The 17927-nt window shown below is 50.9% G+C and overlaps 1 protein-coding gene across 2 annotated transcripts in view; it reads left to right on the forward strand.

Moving 5' to 3' along the window:
* CCN6 (cellular communication network factor 6) overlaps positions 1-17927 on the forward strand; it is a 185436-nt gene that overhangs the window by 114106 nt on the left and 53403 nt on the right. The gene's annotated exons all lie outside the window — the stretch shown is intronic.

Here is a 17927-nt window from a genome sequence, read left to right on the forward strand (position 1 = left end):
CTACTTGTAGGATGAAAAGAGGTGATTAAAGTCATGTGCATATCTGTTTCCAGTTTGTCCATAAAATGGCTGTCCGATTATGGGTTGCCTAATACACTCTTTCGGAAAAATGGAATCAAAAATATTAATGATGCGAAAATATCTTGAGATATGTTGTTGTGGATGTTAGTGTAATACATGGAAGGATGGATGGATGGATGGCATGTTGTGTGAAGGTAAATATAAAGTGCTGTTTTCCTGTTTTATTTCCCCTGTTATACTTATGTATTTGCTTTATATTGATATGTCAGCGGTTTGTTGAGCAAAAAAAATCCCAAGGTTTCTCTATTGCTTTTCGTGAATATTTCATGCACTTCATGTTAGGGACAGCACTGCCTGCAGACAACTGCCAGTTGACTGTCACACGAGGCAGTCTAGTAAGAAGTCTTTGTAATGCCTGGAGCGCAAACTTAATGTGTGGCCCACTAGATGCTTTTTCGGTATTTTCCACGTGCTATATTCACTTTCTAAGTATTATTAAGCAATCTCAGCTGCGAGCAAAGGTTTAGTGGTGCAGTGAAGGAAGTGGCCCAATTCGGGTCACCCGGGTCACTTACAACCCCCTATATGCCTTCCTAATAAATGAAAAGTCGATCAGACAGTAGAGAATACAAACCAGTTAGTTTATTGCTACTACGCTGCAGCGGAGCCCCGTCTGACCTGTCTCCTGAGATGACTGCCGAGTGGTCTGATCTCCCTCTACACTGTAACACAAATTATACAATCCAACACCTCTAGAGTCCCGCCCAAACCAGAATTTTCCAGCTCAGGCCAAGGTGAACAAAGAAGGCACATAAGATGGGCAGTGACGCTGGACTGGGAACATTCTATCTCGGTCCCAAGGCTGTTCGACAGCTCTCTACCATGTAAAGCTGTGGGAACGAGTGTATCTAATCCTAAAGGTTTGCAACAATGGATAGTACATTCATTAGTACAGCAAAGCTTCAACCTTGAAAAGTATAAGCTGGAGGCGCAGGACAGCCTTTCTGCAGAGACAAGCATTTATGAGACAGACACTCGATCTCTGTTACAGAAAAACATGGCATCAAAAAAGATGGTGTCATGCATGCTAACTTAACAGAATAGAGGTTTGAGCATAGCAAAGGGAACATTTTAATCATGTGCATCATGTAAATAACATTTCAAATCTAACAGACCCTCCTTTTAGCATGCATGGTAAGAAGCTTTTTTGGCGCCATCAGGTCAGGGTCTTTACAATCCTAGAACTGAGAGAAAGGGAATATGCACACATGCAATCAGTATTCAAAGATCCCTTCGTCTACGTTTAATAAATACTGACTACGTTGCATCATCATTACTCTTGCATCAGAATCTCTCCACGGGGGCTTGGTACGCGGCTCAAACATTGATGCACAGCATGCAGAACAAGCAGGAAGGCAGTGGATACACAGGCAACATGTCAGAATCAAACCAGCTATGACAATGAGGAAATTAAGGATCTTCTAACCTCAAGTGGCAAATAAACCCCAGAACCAGCCTGTAAATGACCAGCAATCATTATCTTGGTGTATCTCTGATGCTATCTTATGCAATTTCTGTACGACAGTGTATACAGTGGGGGCGTGGTGAGGGATATATACACAACAGCTACTACCGATGACACGACAGGCCCCACCCCGGTCAGCCAGGATAACGTCTAAAACCTTACGGTTTTGAAGAGCAACAAGTCTTGTAACCTGGACCTCTACTGCGATGTTGGTCAGTATCCCTGCAGTCATGTTAATGACTCCTTCCACCACCCTTGTAAGCCTTCTAATATTGAGACTATTGGCTATGGGGCCCCAAATGGGTATGATGCCTTTCATGGCATCCGTGAACTGCTGCAACGTGGTGTCTGTCTGATCAATGTCATTGGTGTTAATCATTCTCTTAGTCCAGGGCACAGGGGCCTCTTTTCGTGGCAGATGATGATCCTTATTATAATTGGGAGGCGCTATATACATGGGTGGCAGGAGGTAAGAAAGGTAGCACCTCCCTGCCACCCTTCAGGAAGCCAAACATAACCATGGTGCCCGCAAACAAATAAACATTACGCGGCGGGATCAAGGGTGGACTTCTCATTACTCTCAAATTATAAGTAGTGTTGCATCAGCTCTCCCCCACCTCTATGTCTCCTACCCCCTAGACACAGAAAGGGGCCATAACGTCCACCACTGACAAGGGTATCGGTTTGTCCTCAGTAACGTTGCGGGCCTGGAAAGACTGGTAATATTCTGATGAATTGAACTGTAGGATATTATCTCTCTCTACCTGAGATCAATTCCCCCTCTCACTCCCTTGAATGCCTGCATGCAAGAGATCAGAAACAACCTGCCAAGCGGCTCTCGGAATGTGGGGGCACCAGGGGGAACTCTATGCTGAAAACACACATTCTGTGTCGCGGTACTAGAACTAATACTCTGTCATTCCAATATGTCAGCCTGGGGAAAGGAAGCGACCATGCTCAGCAAAGCAAACCACCCCTCGCAGCTATTACCATTTGACAAGGGCATGAATAACAAATTCTCACTTTTATGTGTCTCAGAGGGCAGTAGTCCACATACCCAGTATTTTGTCATATTGTAAGCAGCATGCGCCTGATGCAACGTTTGAATGAAAACATTATCTTTCTAAGACTTTCTTTGTTCCTCCTTGTGAGGAGCCAAAGTAACAAAGATATGTTCAGGGGGATAGGTGTATTGCCAATTAAAGCATTTGCAGGATATTTTTCCTCAAGGTAGTCTGTCACCCCATGTACCTATATCAAGGAGATCAAGGTAATCAGCACAAACACAACCTTGCTTCTAACAGACCAGTTGGACCAAACAGGCCCATTTTGCTCAGAACGCGGAGCAGTGAAAGACTGCTCCTCCTCCTGAATGGAGCGCCCAAAGGGATGCATGTATTTTTTTCTCTATTCACACAAAAACAACAGAAAGATCTTACACTTGGAGCCAAGCTGGAATGAACAGGAAAAAATAAATAAAAGCCAAGGCAGTATACTTTTCACTAATCGTTGGCACTTTTGAGCACCGGCGGTGGAGCTGTTCGTCCAGCTCGGATCCGGATCCCACGTTGCAGGGCAAAACACCTTCTTCTCGGAAACACTGTCCACTTGCCCTGTTCGGTGACTGTCCAAGCACTGCAACAATGACTCTGTCCCTAAACTATCGTTGGTACCACAGGCAAGGTACACGCACTCTATTCTTCAGCAAAGCAGTCCCTCCCTACTAACCTGACAGCCCCTCTGGTGCACTGTTCTTTTTACGGGGACGCAAATTGTATCTCAACACTCCAGGCACAGTAGGGTCAGAGAACAAGGGGTCAGGCTCAAGGGGACCAGGGGACAAGGAGGTAGACTCAGGCAGATTGAGTCTCAGTTGGAGGGGTCTCAATCAAAGGTGGGCCAGCAGGCTGGGACTCCTCGATGGCCTTAATTTCAGGTGGCACCGCTTCAGTCAGTACTGCTTTACTTTCTTCCTCTGACTGTACCCACGTGAGCCGGGCGTCCGAGAAAGAAATGAACTGTGGTACTTGCTCTCCTTCACAGTCCTCGACACATTGATCATAAGGCAGCGGAAGGGGGACCCGCTTACAATGGGTTCTATGTATCCAGTTTTTCCGACCATCGACTTTCACTGCGGTCCTAGTGGCTAGAAGGACCTGGAGAGGTCCCTTCCAGCATGGCTCCAAGCTGCTCCTCTGAAAGTTCTCGATCAGTACCCAGTCTCCGGGTCGAATTTCGTGACCAGGGGCCTCTGGATGCTGCTGCAGGGTCTCAGCGAACTGTTGGTGAATAGAACACAATTTTTTGTCAACTCATAAAGATAATCGTTCAGTAAGGGGTATTCTATCTCAGAAAACGTATGCGGCCGCAGGACGCCCCAAACATCCGCCGGGCGGCCGAACACGGCCTCGTAAGGGGACAATCCTGTTCTAGAGTGAGCCGTGACTCTCGCTGACATTAATGCTAGGGGCAAGGCATCGGGCCACTGCAATCCTGTACTTTCTTTGATCTTGGCCATTGTTAACTTGAGAGTACCGTTGTACTTCTCAACCAAGCCTGCTGATGGGGGTGGTTCGCAGCATGGAACTTCTGCCTAATGTGCAACCCATCGCAAACCAACTGGATAACCTTGGCATTAAAAAGGCTGCCGTTATCACCCCAAATCCAACAGGGCAAACTAAAACGAGGGAAGAACTCTTTCAAGAGTACCTTCGCAGTTGCCATGGCGATATTCTCCTTAGTGGGGTAAGCCTCAACCCATTTACTGAACACACAGACAACCACCAATACGTATTTCAAGTTATTGACCCGTTCCATCTCGATGTAATTCATATGGAGAACCTCCAAAGGGAAGGAAGGAGGTGCAAAACTGCCAACAGGAGTGGGAGTAGCCTTTCCAGGATTATACATTAAGCAAACCATGCTATACTTTACTAGGTGAGCTGCAACTTTGGGGATATTGTCATTTCACCAAACAGGGTCTAACAGTTTACAGCTACCTTTCGCACTAATTTGCGCTGGTCCATGTGCCGTGGTGACCACAGGGAGGACGTACGCATCCGGCTGCATCTATCGCTGCTTCCCGGATTTGTCCGTCCAACACCCCTCTTCGTTCAGGGTAGCCGTACTCTCCTGCCATACTGCTAATTCTTCAATTGTTGCCTCACTTTGGATCTCCTTCACAATCTTTAGGGTATCCTCAAACATCCCATTCTCAGGCACCCATCTAGCTGGACCCGCCGCAAACATCCTCTTCATTTTAGTCCAAGCTGTCTCCTTTGCTGTATGATCCGCAAATACATTTTCCCTCCCAACATCATCTGTGATTGCCTTATGAGCACTGCACTTCACTATTGCTAGTCTCTTAGGGAGCATCAAGGCTGACAAGAGTCTGTGTATTAGGGGGCCATTTTGAATCTTAATGCCATGGGACGTGAAGAACCCCCTCTCTGCTCAAAGCCTCCCAAAATTATAAGCCACGCCAAACGCATACTGACAGCCAGTCAGTCACTCAACTCGCAGGCCCGAAAGGAGGGCCACACGCTCTGCAGCGTGGGCTGATTGGTAGGGAACCTGTGATGTCTCAACTACAGTGCATAAGCTGCCATTGTTGTACCATCTGGTAACTTGAAACAAGAGCCATCGACATATAGCTCCCCTTGGGGTTCAGATAGGTGAACATCAGTCAGGTCTACCCATCCCTTCGTCTCTTCCTCCGTGCGGTAAATGCAATCATGCAAATCCGCCTCCTCACTCTCAGAAGAGAAGGGTAGTCACGTGGCTGGGTTCAAAGTGGCACATCTTTTTATGGTGACATGTGGTGCAAACAGGGTCAGCTCATAGCCAGTCAGATGTGCACTGATAAGGTGCTGTGTCTTCGTTCCGTTCAAAAGTTTGTCCACAGCATGCGGAACCATGACTGTGAGATCAGTATCACGGACGAGCCCTGCCGATTGTCGGATAGAAATGGCCACTGCCGCGGTCGCTCTCAGACAGCTTGGGAGGGCTCTGGCGACGTTGTCTAGTAAAGCAGAAAAATAAGCAAATGGCCTTTGCTTACCACCAAAGGCCTGTGTTGACAGAGAGCGCACAGCCAGCCGTTTCGTGTACATACAGCACGAACGGCTTCCTGTGGTCCAGGGTGCCAAGCACAGGTGCAGAGCAAATCGCGGTCTTTAACTGCTCGAAAGCATGCTGACAATCATGCATCCAGGGCAGGGGTTCATGCACATCAGTACGAAGTAATACCTATAAACGCTCGCACATCTGACTGCGTCTTAGGGATGGGCATTTATAGCAGCCACAGGCTCAGATGTTAGTCTCCTTCCACAGTAGACGAGGACACTTCATGTCTATGTTGTGCCAAATGTTGCAGCAATTTAACTGTACTCTGTTTGCATCCCTCCTCAGTGTCGGAGGCAATGAGGAGGTCGTCCACATACTGGAGCAATACGTTACACGAGGGAGTCCAACTGGGCTTTCAAGGCTTGACTATATATACTGGGACTTTCAGTATGGCCCTGAGGAGCTAGACAGAATCTAAAACTACTGCCAAGCCAGGGAAAAGAAGAATAAATACCTGCTTTCTGGATGAATGGGAATGCTGTAGAAAGCATTCTTCAAATCAATGATGGAGAAATAGGTAGCAGTGGAAACTGGCTTGGGGCGCTAGAGGGCGCGCACGCAGTATGGCCGCGCTTCGGTGAGGCTCCTGCTGCCTGGACACGAAATCCTACAATTATCCTGCTTTCCCGGTCGCCTGCCGGACCGTGACCGGGTGTACATGTGGCTGCTGGGCCCTGGCGGCCCGACTGAAGTTTTGAAGCCGAGAGCCCATCGAGGACGTAGGGAGACGCGTTGAAAGTTCCACCGGGCCGGTGGCTGAGGCGATGTGGTGACGGCGGCTGGATTCTGAAGCCACGCGAGCCCGGTGCTGTGCACGAGGCAGATGGGCCCCGGCCTGCCCCCTGGCTGCTGAAGCGACCGTTGCTGCGGTGAGCGTGGGGATTGTAGGAGGTGCGGAGGCGGCGAGGTGCGGAGGTGCGCTGGAATCTTCCTGTGCCTGGATTGCCCCCCCCCCCTGCTGCCGTGTGGATTGCCTGGGCCCTGTGGCGGAGAGCGGAGATCCTCCGTTTTGAGATCGGGCGGTGCTGGTGGCTGGTGGGGGCTCCCTGCGTGGCGCCGGGGGTGTACCGCCCCCCCCCCCATCCGGGACTGGAGAGACTGCATTGCTTGGCGGTTGGGGGCCCCCCCCTCCCCCACCTGCTCTGCCTGGGTGCTGCTGTCCCGCCGCCGGGGTTGCTCTGGACGCCCCCCCGTTCCTCCTGCTACAATCACTGCAACTGGACTCTCTGGCCTCCCGGAGGTGGCGCTGGGCCGCGACTTCGACGGTGCCGCTGGTGGAAGAGTGATATGCCGCGCTGGCCTGGCGCTTTACGGACTGAGCTTGCACTACTGCTGGGGACCCCTGGGGCCTGCTCTTTGACGACTCCCCCTGCCTCCCCTCGCTGTGGCCTGGAGGCCCCACTGCTGGTGCTACTCTGGGGTCCCAGGTGAGAGGGCTTCTCTGCGTGGGCTTGCATCCTCTCAGTACGCGAGCGGCCGGGGCCCACGTCGGAGTGCTGGCTGAGCTTGCCCTTGTGGCGGTGTGGACTGTCGGAGCGCTTGCCTCCTTTGCTGCTCCGGCGGTGCTGGGCTGGGACGGCGTCCGCACCGGCGCCTACCGGGGCTGAACTGCCCTTTGCTAGCCCCTGTTCCCGACCTGCTAGCTGCGGGGACGGCCTCGGCTGCTCTGGGGTGTGGGCCGGCCCCCCCACAACGAGCCCGCTATGGGCAAGCATGACGCTAAGCAGGCGAAGCTGTCGTTTACTGCCCCAGCTGCGAAGCCGGGGCTGCGGAGTGCGCTGGATGATGGAGGCGCACGGGCCCCCCCGGGGCTGGACGCGGACACGGCCCCACCGCCAATAGATATGCAGCAAATGATACGGGAGATGCGGCAGGGCTTCGCCACGGTGGTGGATAAGGTGGACCGCCTTACATCCCGAATGGATGCGTACGCGCAGAAAATCGATGCCCATGAGGAGCGCCTTGCTGAGGCTGAACGGCGGATCTCGGAGAACGAAGATGCGACCGCCTCCCACTCTACACAGCTCAATAAAATGGACAATGTCCTGCGCATCATAGCTGCTAAAAATGAGGAGTTGGAAGCCCGCAGCCGCCGTAATAACATCCGCGTGGTGGGTGTGCCAGAGTCCACCAACACGGGGCGCATGGAGGATTATGTGGAGAAGATCCTCATTGCCTCTATCGGCGCGGACGCCTTCTCCAAACAGTTCATCGTGGAGAGGGCTCACCAGTCACTTGGCCCGCGACCGCGTCCCGGCGCCCCACCCCGGCCCATCATCGCGCGGCTCCTGAACTACCGCGACCGAGATGCTGCGCTGCGGGCTGCGCGGGCGAACCAGAATTTGTCCTTTGAGGGTGTCAACTTCACCGTCTTCCCAGATTTCACGCCTGTTGTGCAGGACCAGCGTCGCAAATTTGTTGATGTTAAGAAAAAGTTGAGAGCCCTCCAAATCGACTATGCATTGCTTTACCCGGCGAAGCTACGTGTCACCCATCAAGCGAAGCAACATTTCTTCACGAATCCGCAGCAGGTGGAGGACTTTTTGAAATCTCTACGGAAAGCGCGTCGTGACCGGCCTGATGAAGAAGAAGTGGCCCCAGAGAATGAACATTGACTGCCAACCTGGGAGTTAACGTGCTTCCTTCCCTACATTACTGTGCCACTTCTCTGTGCCTTTCCTGTTTGCCTGCCCCTGTGAGCCACTTGATGGGCTATGTACTGACTGAGTGACGGAGGCCCGGTTACGTGCTGGACAGGGATCGGTAATGTATGCCAGGCACCACCCTTCTCCCTCCCTCTTTGACTATGGTGGGTTACGGGCAGGCAAGGGTGGATCTATGTGCCCTCTGGATGTCCCCTGTAGGGTGTACCCCCTGGACTCTATTGACTGAGTTGCTCCTGTTGAGCTTATTGGGGGATTTGTTGGGTGGGGGGAGGGTAGACATTTCTGGCGAGTTGGAGTTGCTTCAGTGGGTGGGGGGCGGGGTGGTGGGAAGCGGGGTTTTTTGGGTAGTCTTGACTAAGTTGAGATGTGGGTCTGTTTTAGGGGCGGTAGGGTGGGACCTAAGGTCAAGGTGCCTGAGGACTGAGTACCTCGCTTCCCCCTGTTGCCCAGCACTGGAGCCTGGTGCTGGAAATCTGCTAGAGCGGGCAGCTGGGTTGGGTTCGGGACCCTGGATGGTTCTTGATGTTGTTGTTATGTTTGATACAACTGTGTTCGGGACGCTGCCGTTCAGGGCATCAGTCCACGCTTTTGATGCTTCTTCGTGGCGTGGTCCCCTGTGGGGGTGTGGTGATTACCCATTTGCTAAGGATAGATTCGACCTCGGCTTGACTGGTGATGTGGGCGGTGGAACGCTTGTGGTTTGGTGCGTGGTGTGTAGAGCAAATCGCGCGTGCAACAGATGGGGGAAGACTGAAATAGGCCCCCCGGCCGCTGCACTTCCTACCTGTTTTGAGTCGACCTAGCTATGGGGGACACTGATTTGAATATACTCACGTGGAATGTCAGAGGCCTGGGGGACCCTAGAAAACGAAGAAACGTCCTCTCCTACTTAGATCGCCACGCTATACACATTGCGTTCCTCCAAGAGACCCATTTCCGTGCGCAGGCTGCCCCTACCTTTGCTGGCAGGTGGGCGAAATGCTCTGCCTTTTCGTCCTATTCCTCATATTCCCGTGGTGTTGCTATATTAGTTAAACGGACTACCCCCTTCGTGCTGGCAGGCATGAAAAGCGATGCCCAAGGCCGATACTGCCTGATGTGGGGGAGACTGGGCCATAGAATGGTTACTCTGGCCTGCTGCTATGGTCCCAATGTAGACGACCCTGCCGCCTTCGCGGACCTCGGTGCGGATATAATAGGTGTGGGTACGCAGCACCTCATCCTGGGGGGAGATTTTAACGTCACGCTTGCCCCGGCGCTAGATAGGTCCCACCCGGCCCCGCATCATTACACACGGTCTCGTGAGATACTTCTGGGCATCATAGCGGAACACAGGCTGATTGACGCGTGGAGACACCTCCATGCGGACGCCCACGAGGGTACTCATTTCACGGCGCAGGCGCGCTCCTGGGCCAGGCTCGATTACGTCCTCCTGACCCCACAATTTCATGCGGCGCTGATTGGAGCGCAACACCTTCCGCGTACATTCTCGGACCATGCGCCAGTGCGAGTCATGCTGCGGGCGGCGGAACTAGGCCCCCCTCTGGCGGCCTGGCGTCTGCAGCCCACGATACTTCTCGATGCCCTTTTTCAAGAGGAGCTGCGGGAGGAGTGCTTGGCTTTCTTTAAGCGCAACAAGGACTCTGTGCAAGACGTTGAGACTATATGGGATGCTTTCAAGGTGACCCTTCGGGGTCTTTGCATTGCCAAAGGATCGGGGGTACTGAAGAGCATTATGGCACGCCTGCGCTCCTTGGAGGATGACCTTCGGGCGCTGGAGACGTCGCTTGCGACCAACCCTGACGATGCAGGGCTGGCGAGCATTCGGGACAAAATTTCTGAGTATACCGCGGAGGCCACCCGGGAAGCTATCTTTCGAGGCAAATACTGGGTTGCCCGGAGTTACGGTGAGGGAGAGAGGCCGGGGAAAGCCCTGGCTGCAACGATGCGGCTAGTACGGCCGCCCAATACAATCATGGAGATTGTAGGGGTGGATGGCACAAGATACAGTGAGACCGCACATATCCTCAACGCATTTGTAGCCCACTATAGTGTGCTCTATGCGTCCACTAGAGTTGGAGAGCTCCAGCTGCATGATTACCTTGACGACGTGTCCCTGGGGTGGCTAAGCGATGCGCAACAGGAGTTTTTGAGCTCCCCTTTTGAGCTAGACGAGGTGAGAGAGGCCATTATGCAGATGAGGTCAGGTAAAACCGCCGGACTCGACGGGATACCCATTGAATTTTACAAAACCTATATTGACTTTATGGCCCCAGTGTTGAGAGAAGTCTACGAGGACGCATTGGAGGTGGGGCATCTCCCCCCATCGATGCGCATGGCCCTCATTACATCGCTCCTTAAGCCAGGGAAGGAGGCTAGCGACTGTGACTCCTACAGGCCTCTCTCCCTCCTCAACTGTGATGTGAAAATTCTAGCCAAGCTTATCGCCAATCGAATCAATCTATTGCTCCCCAACCTGATACTGCCTGACCAGGCCGGTTTTGTGCCCGGTAGGGCCACGACGCATAACTTGCGCACTTTCTTTTCGATCCTTAATTCTGTGCATGAAGATCTGCCCATGGCAGCCGTGTTCCTGGATGCCACGAAAGCCTTCGACTCCCTTGAGTGGGACTACCTGTTCCAAGTTCTGGGGCGCATGGGCTTCCCGGCTATATTCATCTCGTGGATTAAATTACTGTATACTGCCCCTAGGGCCAAAGTCTTAGTGAATGGGAGGTTGTCCTCTGACTTCCCCATTACCAGGGGCACCAGGCAGGGCTGCCCCCTTTCGCCTCTATTATTTGCTTTGGCCATGGAGCCTCTGGCGGCCAAACTGCGGCAACACCATCATGACAAAGCACTTCGGTGCTTCCAGAAGCAGATACTTGTATCCATGTATGCCGATGATATCACCCTCTATGTAAGGGAGCCGAGGGAAAATCTCAACCCGATCCTCCGCGAATTCATTCGGTTTGGCGTGATTTCCGGCATCCAGATCAACTGGAGCAAATCTTGTATATTTCCCCTGACTGCCTCCACTGGCAGATTTGTGCCCGACTTCCCCCTTGCCTGGTGTGACGGGGACTTTAAGTACCTGGGCATCCGCATTGAAAAAGACAGAGAGGAACTTATGAGGGCTAACTATGGGACGGCCATGTTCCGCATTACAGATTCCATCACTCGGTGGATCACCCTGCCCCTTTCAATGGCTGGCAGGTCCTCACTGATTAAGATGGTGATCTTGCCGCAGCTACTGTATCTTTTCTTGAATATTCCCTTCTATCCTGGTGCTTTTTTCTTTCAACAACTCCGCTCGGAGCTTACCAGACTAGTGTGGGGCGGTAAGTCCCCCCGGCTCCAGTGGGACGTCCTGATCAGGCCCTTTGAGCAGGGTGGCTTTGGCATTCCCAACTTCGAGCTCTACTATCAGGCAGCCCAGGCGCACTACGCTTACTACTGGATGCGGCAGCCCCGATATATGCCCCAACTAGCGGCTGAACATTGGTTGGCCCACCCCATTCCCATAGAAGGCGCGCTGTACATACCGGTGACAGGCAGAGATAAGACGCCCACGACATTGATCAGTACGGTGACTGCGTGGACCAGGCTAGCTACCGCTCCAGAGCTAGACATGGTGTACACGCCGCTCCTGCCTCTTGTTTATCATCCCAACATGCCCCTGCTGCAGGAGGCGGGTTTCCGAAAATTGCTTCAATCTATTCACGTGAAGACGTGGGGCGACCTGTATCACGGCGGCACGTTCCGGTCCATGGAGCACATGTATGCCACCATTCAGCCTACTCCCAACGATGTCTTCTTCTACCTACGCCTGCGGCAGGGGCTGAGGGCTCTCATGCCCTGCTTCCCCCAGGAACCCCCGAATCTGGCTCCGCTGCATCGTATACTAAGTGATGACACTCCAGCTAAGCTTGTCTCCAAAATATACCGATCGGTCCACTCCTCCATGCAGGCGCCAAGGTTAGCAGCCAGGGAGAGATGGGACCTGGAGCTAAGTGTCCCGTTGACGGATAAACAGTGGCAATTCTGCCTGATGCAGACGGACCGCGTATCCTCCAGTAGCCGCCTCAGGATTATCCATTATAAATACCTTCATAGGCTCTACTTCACGCCCGCCAGACTTCACAGATATCGGCTTCGCAACAATGACAATTGCGACAGATGCCGGGCTCCGGGTGCGGACTTTCTTCACCTGGCGTGGGCGTGTGATGCAGTTCACCGCTATTGGTGCCGGGTGTTTGAGGCGCTCTCCAAGATGATCGATACAGTATTGCGGCCCTCTCCTCTCCTGGCCCTGCTGGGTTATGTAGAGCCTATACAGGCGGCGCACCGTAAATTCATCGCGCTGGCCTTTCTGCTTGCTAAAAGGAGAGTGGCGTGTCGCTGGGGCAGAGGCAGGGCCCCAAAATTTAAGGATTGGTTGAGAGATCTCGTTTACTGTCAAGATCAGATCCGCACATACTCTGAGCTCATGCCGCCCAGGTCGCGGCCCGCTGATATATGGGCCCCATTACAATGTTATCTCCTTGCTGGGGCGACAGCCTCGGATAGCAGCCAGGATGCTGAATGAGCTCGTGCTGAGGGGTGCGGCGACTGAGGATGCTTGCTCGAGATTGGGTCTGAGATTTGCTGGCATTGGTCGCGCTTGTGGCGTGGGTCTCTTCTCTGTTCTATGGGAAGAATGTGTCGCTGTGGAAGGTGTGGTGTGGGTGCCCCCCTCTTCCCCCCCCCTCCCCCCAGAGGGGTATATACTCCTTGCAATGATCTCTTGGGTTCCGCACTTTAGCTAATGTTTTGCAATGAGGTCTGTATTGCTGTTCGCGTCACCCCCGCACAGAATATGTCTCCGCTACATCTTTCTGGCCTTCTCTGTATCGCCCATATTGTGATATGTGCGCATTGGCGCTCCTTGTAACACAGCTGTATGTTTATTTTTGTCTTAAACTATCAAAATAAAATTAAAAAAAAAAAAAAAAAAAGAAAGAAATAGGTAGCAGTGGGGGGAATCATTGTCAGGAGGGCAGTGATGTCAGGGACGACAGGGAACTGGGGAATGACTATCTTGTTCACAGCACGCAAATCAATCACAAAACGATAAATATCAGGGTGGTCATCCGGGGAGCCAGAGGGTGCCCTTTTTAGAATGGGAAGAATAGGGCTGTTGCACACATTAGCAGTCGTCTCCTCAACCACACCAGACGCAATCAAGTCCTGTATAATCCCCAGAAGCACCCGTTCCCCTGCCTGTGGTATCTTATGCTGGGGAAGACGAGGTAGGACAGTGTTGTGCTTAACACTGATGGAGACCAGAGGTATCTGCAACAGCCCTACGCCTGTGTCACCCATAGCCCATAATGTCATCTGCACCTCACTAAACTCAGCAGGAAGAGGTTTGTCTTTGGACAAACATTGCTTGGAATTCACCTCATTGGGTCCAATCGTCATATAGACCCCATCCAGGGAACACAAAATAATCACATGTAACTTCTTCGACAGGTCCAAACCCATTAGATTTTCCCCACAATTTGATGTTAACAAGAAAGGCGAGTCTGAAGTAAAAGGACCAATAGTCAAAGCCAGAGGCTCGGAGATGGGGCTCACAACTGGTATGCCTAAGAAGCCTAACAAAACATTATTTTGGCTGACAGGGCTGCCCCAGGTACTAGTGAATGAGAAACAGAGTTATTCATTGCACCTGTGTCCACCAAGAATTTTGTTCGCTGAGCCCTGCAGACCAGCGGTGACACAGGGTCCTCGCTGGTAAACAGGGATCTGGACTGATTCCCCCACCCTACCCCTGTCTGTCCTAGCCGTGGTTAAGTCCAGCTACTTCGTCCAAGTCATAATCATCATGGTAATATTGGTGTCCCCTTGGATCATCAAAATAGTTCTGCTCTGACCGCCCTGTCTGTTCCTCTCTTCCCCGGCTCCCGCCATATCCAACTGCTCCTCTGTCACTCCCGCATGAGCCCCACCCTCTCAGAGCCTCAACCCTTTGCAACAGCGTTGGACACTCACTTGCCCCTCCTCTTTACAGTACGCACATTGATTTGGTCCCACAGGCATGGAGATCCGGCTAGTGCGGGGCAACTGCCGGACCAATACCTCTACCTCTGCCACCAGCCAGGGACACCTGCTGCATCAACACCTTCGTATTCAAGTCTTTATTTTTTTTATCCACCCTCTCCTTCTCTTCGTTCTGCCTGTGCTCATAATATTGAGCCATGCCTAAGATGACTGATGGGGAGGAGGGAGTCCAAGTGCTTTCCGAAGCTTGCAACCAAGACGCAATCTCGGGAAGCAGGTTTGTAACAAACCTGTTAACAAACAATCAAATACCTCCATCCATTGACAAATCCTGTCCACTAAAATCCAAGAACACCCCTTCGAACTTGGTGAAAAGAATTAGACACACTATCATCCTTCTTCTGGCGACATGCTGTCAACTTATCCCAGTCCACTCTCCTCAGTTGGATCAAGGAGTGCATATACGTGATAATAAGGCCCGACAATGCTTCTATCTCAGCTCTGGGTTTGTCACCAGGCTTCCTCTCCTGATCCCATGCTCCAATCTCTTTCCAAGTGCCACCCAACTCCACTCCGTGGTCCTGTGTGTGCACCTGCTGCCAGTACCGGCACCAGTAAACCGGAATACATCTCAATGTCGGCCAGCGTCATCACCATGGAGGATGCAGCCTCTGTCAGTTCTTTATAATAGGTAGTCGGATTCTTTCGGGGGTCAGGCAACTGGGTCTTAAGAGATAAAACCTCACACCTTTTCCAAGGAGTATAAACCCACTGTTCCTGAAAACAGCCTTCTACCAGCTGTCTGATGGCCTCGTTCTGTCGGTTTCGTAGCTCCGGTATCTCAGGGTGGTAAATGGGATGCACCTCTCTCATAGGGAACTGGGACACTGCAATCGGACTCTTTTGGATCAACCTGCCTTGATATCCAATCAACGTGGTAACATTGCTGAAAACATCATTAGGAGCCATACATCTAATAGCAGTGAAAAATGCATGTGTGTCTGTTACACAGTGTTATACACAATGACCCCCTACTTTGGATAGTGGCTCATACTTCCAAATTGTGCATCTGTACCCTACTTTCAACACCAAGTGTGTGACAGGCCCACCTTAGCTTTGTGAGCAGCATTAGAATGCTTGCCTTTATGGAGCACCAGCTAATCCTTCAGTGACTTCAGTTTGGCATTCGTTTGTCCACAGCCAGGGTATGTAAACACAGCCATGTTGCATGCCTTTGAAAACAGGGAAATCAGTTTAGTTGGATGGGCAGAACAGCCCAACCGGCTGGGGTGGGCACCTGAAAGAGTGTCTGTGTGGATACTTACTTACTCCCTTAGAAAGACCCACCAGGGGGTGAAAACCGTAGACCTTCTACTAGGCAGGTATATGTGCCTACTCTGCATATTCATTGCCCTACTACATATCCCACATTAGGTTTGTGGGAGGGTTAATGGGATTCTCCTCATTTACATGTGCTTCACCCCCATTCAAATGAAGGAACAACCCTTTCGGACTGGAAAGGTATTTTAAACAGTGAATGCATGTTTCGTACCATAAAAAGTGGCAAGTACAAATGTTGCAATTTTGGTATTACAAGGAACAATGGTAAGTTAGAATAGGTATAGAGATACAGTGTTACAATAAGTTTCACTTAATCAACTTTCCGAATTTTACGAGGAGCCAGAGAATGTGTTCTCCCCTTTGTGCTAAAGCAATGGATGCATCATAAATGATGTGTATATATATATATATATATATATGGTATTCAAATTATATTGTAAATAAATCAAATAAACTATTGCAGAAACAGTTGAGAAATATGTGAATATGTGAAGGTGCTCCTGGTGACGGCGCAGCACAAGTGACAATGATGACCAAATTATACAGAGCACAAACAATATATACACTATCAGAACTGGCATCCGAGGCTGATACTCCCCAACCTTTTTGCCTTCTCCCGTTCTGTTTTGCTACATTCATTTTTGATGGCTTTAGGGCTTTGTGCACTTTATCACTGCTAACCAGTTCTAAAGTGCTTGTGTTTTCGCTTCAGCTTTCACTTCAAACCTGATAAAATTGGCCTACAAACTAATTGGTACTTTTACTTTACTTTTAAGTCACTAATAAATAGTACTACATGTACCCTTGGCCAGTAAATTAAATGTTACTAGTGGGCCTGCAGCACTCCTTGACCTACCCACTAAAGTAGTCTTTTATAAATCCTCTCAGGCTATAGTACAATTTTGAAAACTGCCATTTCAACCTGGAAAAATAAACCTTTAGCCAGGCCTAAACCTTCATTTTTAAAACTTATATATCAACTCTAAAGTAGGCCCTAACCCTTTGAGGGCAGGGTAGATAGTTTTTAAAAAGTAGGACATGTGGGTTTAACATGTCCTGGCAGTGAACAACTCCTAAAGTCACTTTTCACTGTTGCAAGGCCTATCTCTCCCAATAACTAACACTGGGCTGCCTTATTACATTTAATAAGTGCTAACTTTGGCTTGGGAGCAGAAAGAGATATGCCATGTTCACTCATAATTAATTGTAATTTAAAATAGACTTTAATGGTGAAGCCCCACATACACTTCCAAGGGCTTCACCTCTCACATACACAAGGGAAGCCGACACCAGGCCTGCCTTGCCTTTTGTCACCCCAGACGGTTTGGAGCCTTGACAGTGAAAGAGGAAGAATTTTCCAGCACCAGATGTCAGAGTAGGGCAGAGAGTCCCCCCCCATAAAAATGCTGACATCAGGTATAAATATTGGACCTCCAAAGTATCTGAACATTCCTGTACCTGTGGAAGTTACAATAGAATGACTGCCCTACTTCCAGAGGACTACCCTGCTGCTTGAAGGATTGCCTTGTCCGAGAGTAAAGATTGGACCTGTCTGCTTTCATCACAGGCTACCCAGAGTGACTCCAAGGGTCAGTTGGCTGACCTCTGTGTCATAGCTACAGGGATACAATACGCTTCAGAGGCCTACCTGCAACTGCCCAGCTGACCTGCTGACCTGGGCCTACCTGAACCTGCCTTAGTCCTGCTGGCCTCTGATGGAGTGAATACTGGTCCCCAAGAGGTGCTTACCCAGGTCCCAGACCCTTGTCTGGCATCAGAGTGTACTCCTCCTACAAAAAGGTGAAAATCCTGAAGTTTGGGCTCCTCATGATTGTGAATGTACCCATTTGTGCCAAGACTCTGCTACCCGTGATGACTGGCAATGCAAGAGCTGCACTTCCCACTACAGCAACGCCAGCACGCGATGATTGCCAATGCAAAGCTACAGCATCGACCATACTTCTCTTCGAGCTACAGTGACAACTGTTTGCAATGCTTAGCATCCTACTCGCGGCCTCCTCCACAATGAACGGAACTCTTCGCAATGGACTTTGAAGGTTACTTTTCCGTAGGATTAATCTCCATCATGGTTGGCCTAAACGTGTGACTTTCTGCAGGTCTTGTGCAACCAGATTACTGCGAGTGGCTCTTTATGCTTTTAAGCACTGTTTTACTAAAAACTTTAAAACTGAATAATTCTGGTT

Source organism: Triturus cristatus, chromosome 6 (genome assembly GCF_964204655.1).
Source record: "Triturus cristatus chromosome 6, aTriCri1.1, whole genome shotgun sequence".
Classification (NCBI taxonomy): domain Eukaryota; kingdom Metazoa; phylum Chordata; class Amphibia; order Caudata; family Salamandridae; genus Triturus; species Triturus cristatus.